Source organism: Lissotriton helveticus, chromosome 3_1, assembly GCF_964261635.1.
Source record: "Lissotriton helveticus chromosome 3_1, aLisHel1.1, whole genome shotgun sequence".
NCBI lineage: Eukaryota > Metazoa > Chordata > Amphibia > Caudata > Salamandridae > Lissotriton > Lissotriton helveticus.
This window is the reverse complement of record NC_136061.1, coordinates 1,388,304,844-1,388,310,843: the sequence shown is the minus strand read 5'-3', so window position 1 is coordinate 1,388,310,843 and position 6,000 is coordinate 1,388,304,844. Positions and strand designations below refer to the sequence as shown.

General features: G+C 43.9%; 1 pseudogene; it reads left to right on the top strand.

Moving 5' to 3' along the window:
- The first annotated feature begins 229 nt into the window (after positions 1-229).
- LOC144824254 (uncharacterized) overlaps positions 230-6,000 on the top strand; it is a 103,268-nt pseudogene continuing 97,497 nt past the window's right edge.

Below are 6,000 nucleotides of genomic sequence, written 5' to 3'. Positions count from 1 at the left end.
AGTAGATCTTGTACTAAAAGAGATCAATCAGCAAAGGCAACCGAAGTATATAGGTACTAACCTTAGCTTGGTCAATAGGTTGCAAACAAAAGAAGGTGGCCCCGTCCCGTCCTCGAATGGGCTCAAACGGGCCCGCCCTGTGCCTGGGCTTCCCCCAGCGCGCGTCCCGTGAAGTGGGGGGCGTGGCCAAAAATATTGGCGGTGGACGGCAGTGGGAGGGGCACAGGTGATGGTGGTTGCTCCCTCCGGCCAGGCAAACAGCAAGGGTCCCAATGCGGCAGAAAGAAACCGATGCGAGCGGCTCCAGCGGATCGGGGGCCGCGAGAGGTAATGAAGGCTACAGGGGAGGGGCACAGGTGATGGTAGTTGCTCCCTCCGGCCAGGCAAACAGGAAGGGTCCCAATGCAGCAGAAAGAAACCGCTGCTAGAGGCTCCCACGGAGTGGGGGCCGCGAGCGGTAATGAAGGCTTCAGGGGAGGGGCACAGGTGATGGTGGTTGCTCCCTCCAGCCAGGCAAACAGGAAGGGTCCCAATGCGGCAGAAAGAAACCGCTGCGAGCGGCTCCCGCAGAGTGGGTCCCCGAGCGGTAATGAAGGCTGCAGGGGAGGGGCACAGGTGATGGTGGTTGCTCCCTCCGGCCAGGCAAACAGCAAGGGTCCCAATGCGGCAGAAAGAAACCGCTGCGAGCGGCTCCTGCGGAGCGGGGATGCGAGCGGTAATGAAGGCTGCAGGGGAGGGGCACAGGGGATGGTGGTTGCTCCCTCCGGCCAGGCAAACAGCAAGGGTCCCAATGCGGCAGAAAGAAACCGATACGAGCGGCTCCCGCGGAGTGGGGGCCGCGATCGGTAATGAAGGCTGCAGGGGAGGGGTACAGGTGATGGTGGTTGCTCCCTCCGGCCAGGCAAACAGCAAGGGTCCCAATGCGGCAGAAAGAAACCGCTGGGAGCGGCTCCTGCGGAGCGGGGACGCAAGCGGTAATGAAGGCTGCAGGGGAGGGGCACAGGTGATGGTGGTTGCTCCCTCCCGCCAGGCAAACAGCAAGGGTCCCAATGCGGCAGAAAGAAACCACTGCGAGCGGCTCCCGCGGAGCAGGGGGCGCGATCGGTAATGAAGGCTGCAGGGGAGGAGTACAGGTGATGGTGGTTGCTCCCTCCGGCCAGGCAAACAGCAAGGGTCCCAATGCTGCAGAAAGAAACCGCTTCAATAATGGTTATGTGTAATAGTTTTTTTATTGGGAAAATTTTTTTAATGGGAAACTTTTGATAACACACTGACATTTAATTTTCACAAATTATAGGCAGGTTATTTTTGTAATATAAAATAAAATGTGAAAAAAGGTTAAAAAAAATCCTTGGAACGTTTAATGCAATAAAAAAAAAGTTTTGTAAATAAGCGGGGAACCGTGCTGTGTAGGGCTATGTACATATTGCATTAATTATGACAACAGTGGAAAATGAAAATGTGTTTTTCTGTTAAAAAGATAGATGCCATTAATATATGTGGACTCTTGGGGTGATTTTATAGATATGTATAATTGTTTTTGTAATAATGTCAAATAGGAGTTACATATAGGTGATGTATATATATTTTATTTTAATTTACAGCCTTGATGAAGTCCATAGAGGACACAACAAGTTGGCTGGGCAAATTGGAAAAGTTTATGTATTGAAAAATCAATAAAAGTTGGACACTGGACGCACTCTTAAGACTCCTGACAACCAAATCTCATCTTTTGTTCATCATTGTTATATTTGTTAACATTGGATTGCCTGATTTTGGACCAGAAACAAAACAATATAGTGGACCTTTTCTAACTGTTGTAGTGTAAATTGAATAGTGGTGGCTTCTTCGCAGTGGGCCCATGAAAAGTTGAGCATAGGATCACTGATGATATTTGGTACAATACACTTGTGTGCAACAGTAGGGCATAAACTGCTCTTGGCTTATCTTTTGTGTATGTAGATATATCACCCAGTGGCGGTCGCCACTGGATAGTTATAGTTAGGTCAGCATTTACATAGGAAATGCATTTTTTGTTTTCCTATTACCTTTGGCACCCGCTGAATCTTCAGGATTCTTCTGAATAAAAATGTGCTCTATTGCGCCTAATTTGTGCATGGAAATATTTTGGGTGATCAGTCAAGTGGTGCTGGAAAAAATAGGGGGTACAAAAATGCATAATCCCCATTAATTTTCCACAGAATTTTTAAAGAGGCACTATCACAAAAACTGTTGACCTGAATTATATCAATTTTGGCAGGAAGCTAGATCTAGGTCCAGAAAGCATGCTTTTTGTCATTTGCTGTAAAACCATTCCGTAATTTTTTAGATATTGAGGTACACATATATTTGCATATATAGATGATTGAGTTCTAGGGACTCTTGCAAGAGTCCCTCAAACTCAATTTTTGTTCACAAACAGTGTACTCAGTGGCCCAGGTTTTGTTTCCCCCTTGGACCATTTCACTCCCAAGGAAGACACGCTCCACAGGAACAAGCACTCTGATTGGCTGCCTGGTACATGAAGAAAATGGTGCAGGCAGCCATTATAGGACTCAAGGACTTCGACCCCTGTACTGAAGTTAATCCCAAAAATAATATGGGGAGAGGAGAGAGATACACTGCTCATTCTGGGGAAAAATATGTTTGTTTTTTTTAAGCCATGTTCCAGCAGGTGCCCTGCAGGACTCCTGCGGGACTTCTGGGGAACATGGCATGCCACAAAAATGAAATGGCAGTACCCTGCCCAAGCCTCTAAAGGCCGCAGGTACCCAAGCCCCCGGGGTCAAAGTGTAAAGAAAAGGAATATGGTGTGCCCCACTCCCTAGGGCCCTTATTGCCCCAAGAACTCCATACCCTGGGGACATTTGTTTATTAAATAGGAGAGGGACATGTAGCCTCCATCCCTGAACCTGTATAGGTCTCGGGACTCAATGCCTTGGGGCCAAAAACTTATCAGGGGATGGGGACACAAAGCCTCACTCCCGAGCCACAAATGGGCCACGGGACCCCATTCCTGGAGTCATCCCTTAAATATTGGGAGAGGGGTGCACAGCCCCTCTCCCTGCATCTTAATAAGCCCGGGGATCCCATCACCTGGGTCAGATCTAAAATTTATATTTTTTTATATCAGAAAAATGTAATGATGAATAACACATATTTTGCTTGGCTCATTGTATATGATTATATTTAAAAATAATAGGCTGCTTAGGCTCTTTATGTACAATATATTTGCCCTGCCTTGGGAGCATTGATTATTATCAGGGTGTCCTTTTTTGTTTTCAATCATGGGGTATCCAGGGTCACAATAGGCTAGGGGAGGAGGGCTGCGCACCCCTCTCCCTTTAAAGGCCCTGGAGGATGGAGGGCCCTTGTGGCTCAGGGGGGAGCTATGTGCACCCCCTCCTCATCACAAATATATTTTGGCCCACGGGGATGGGGTCCCCTGGCTTCTATTGGCTTGAGGCGGGAGTTGTGCCCCCCCATCCGTAAATTGAAAAAAAGTACCCAAGGGATGGGGTCTCCAGTGAAGGACCTGGGGATGTGGTCCCCGGGGCCCTTAGTAGCTCCGGGAGGAGGGACTGTGATTCCACTTCCCTTAATAAAAAAGGGATGGGGTACCTGGGGCCTTTAGTAGCTCAGAGAGTGGGTCTATATGTCTCCTCACTTAATAAAAAATGGCCCTGGGGTATGGGCCTTCGGGGCCCTTAGTGGCTCAGGGAGGGGGACCATGCGCTCCACTGCCCTTAAGTAAAAAAATAAAAGCTCTAGGGGAAGGGCACCAGGACCCAAAGTGTCTCAGGGAGGCGGGTAGTTTGCATGGTTTGGATGCAGAACCTGGACGCAGGTGGGATGTTGGCAGCACTGTGCACAGTGGGGAGTTGTATTTTACATATGGTAATAAAATATTACTTTACGTGAAAACAACCCTAGAAATTTACTCAAAAAAACAAAGGTTGAAGTGACATTATTGTTGGGTTAAAAGTTCAGTGACAATGTAATATTTTAAACTAAAAAAGAAATTGAAATTCACCTGGTATTTTTATCTCTAGTAGCTATAACTCATGCCTTAAGGCATGAGTTATAGTTATAGTCATAGTTATGAGTTATAGTTACCCAACATATTACATCACTCATGAAATATTCTATAACATCATGGAAAACATCACTGCAACATTTGATATAACATCATTGATAAGAACACTGTGCATGATAGCCACGTGAGTTATAGATACCTTAAGCACAAGTTATAATTGCTAAAAATAAGTATAACTGGTGAGTTTAAAACTTTACGCTGTCACTGATAATCTCACCTAACTATAACTTCATATTTGTATCTTTGTATAGATAATATATATATATATATATATATATATATATATATATATATATATATATATATATATATATATATATTTTTTTTTACATTATAAGGCTAAGAACAAAAATTCCGAGAGGCATGAACTTCGATGAAGAACTTTATGTGCACTTGGAGTAAAAAGTAGAGACATGAGGCCCCAATGACAACTGCCCTCGTAAGAGAAAAGAATACGCAGCATGGAACTATGACGCAAAATCATTGTGATATGGGTACTATACCATAAATTAGGACATATATACAAAAATAATGTGCATCGAGTTTGCCTTGTATAAAAATTTGAAGATGTATAAATGTAATATTGCCATACTCAATATAACTTCATGAGTAACATTGCAATACTGAACTTTGATAAACATGCGGCGTATCTTATAAATGCATATTTTTTAAACACATTGCGATAACATGTATCCCAATAAGCAATTGAGAACACTGCCTAACAAAAAGTGGATTCTTGTATGTGAGTTAGAACTACATATCCCAGAAGTCTATGGGAATAGTAGAAATCAAAAAAAGTATAAACAGTTGCAAGAGAGTAATTACACTTACCGTGAGCAAGGCCGACAGGCTGAAACGCGTTGGTGTTAGACTGGGCACTGAAATAAACCTGTGAAAAGAAGTTGCTGTGTGCGGCGTCCCTTGTACAAAAAATTGTATTTTGGCCATTGGTCTGGCCCAACGCCGGCACCCGCTGTAGAGCGATCCTGTGAGCAGACCACATTGAACAAAAAAGATATATATATATATATATATATATATATATATATAAATATATCCAGGAAAAGTTCCAATTTCGTGCGCGCTCAGTGATAAAGATTCCACAAGGTATCCACAGGTATTGCAAGAGTCCCTCAATCTTTATCACTGAGAGCGCACAACATTGGAACTTTTCTTGGATTAATGGTTTGGTTTACAGTGATATAACGTGAATCTAAAATCGTATTTATTTATTTTTCATGCACCAGCTGTGGATGTGCTATTATGATTTTGAACGTACATATAGAATAATGCGTGTTTTTATAACCTGTGGTTGGTGAACCCATTCGTGGGTTATATCTACAAATTGTATCTATAGTGTTCATCAAAAAAGAGATCATGGTGAATTTTTGCTATAAAGCGAGGGAACCATGTATTTGCAAGTTCTAAGATGGCGCATGTTTTGAAAATGAAAAGTCCGCTTTCTATGTTTTTGAAATGTCGGAAATGAAATACAATAAATGAAGGCCATTTCCGGGACGCCAATTTACCATCGAAAAAGGCGACTGCTGAAACGCGTCTGGTCACTGTGACTCCGTGAATAAAAGACCTGGACTCGCACCATGAGTGCTTTTTTCTTTCTTTATCAAGAAGGCAAGTTGTGAGGGCTGATGTTAGCGCGAGAAACACCCGCGTAAAGCACCCGTTCATGAGTGCACAAAGAGGGTGAAAACTGTGGGAGCTTCATCTATATATATATATATATATATATATGTTACCTACTGGCGGTCGCCAGTAGGTAGTTATAGTTAGGACCTTGTTACATAGGAAATCTGCAACATTCTATTGGGAATAACTTTGGCGCCGGTTGAGGAATTTGCTTGTAATTTTCCAAAATTTTGGCCAGCTCCGCTGCGCTCCTTCTC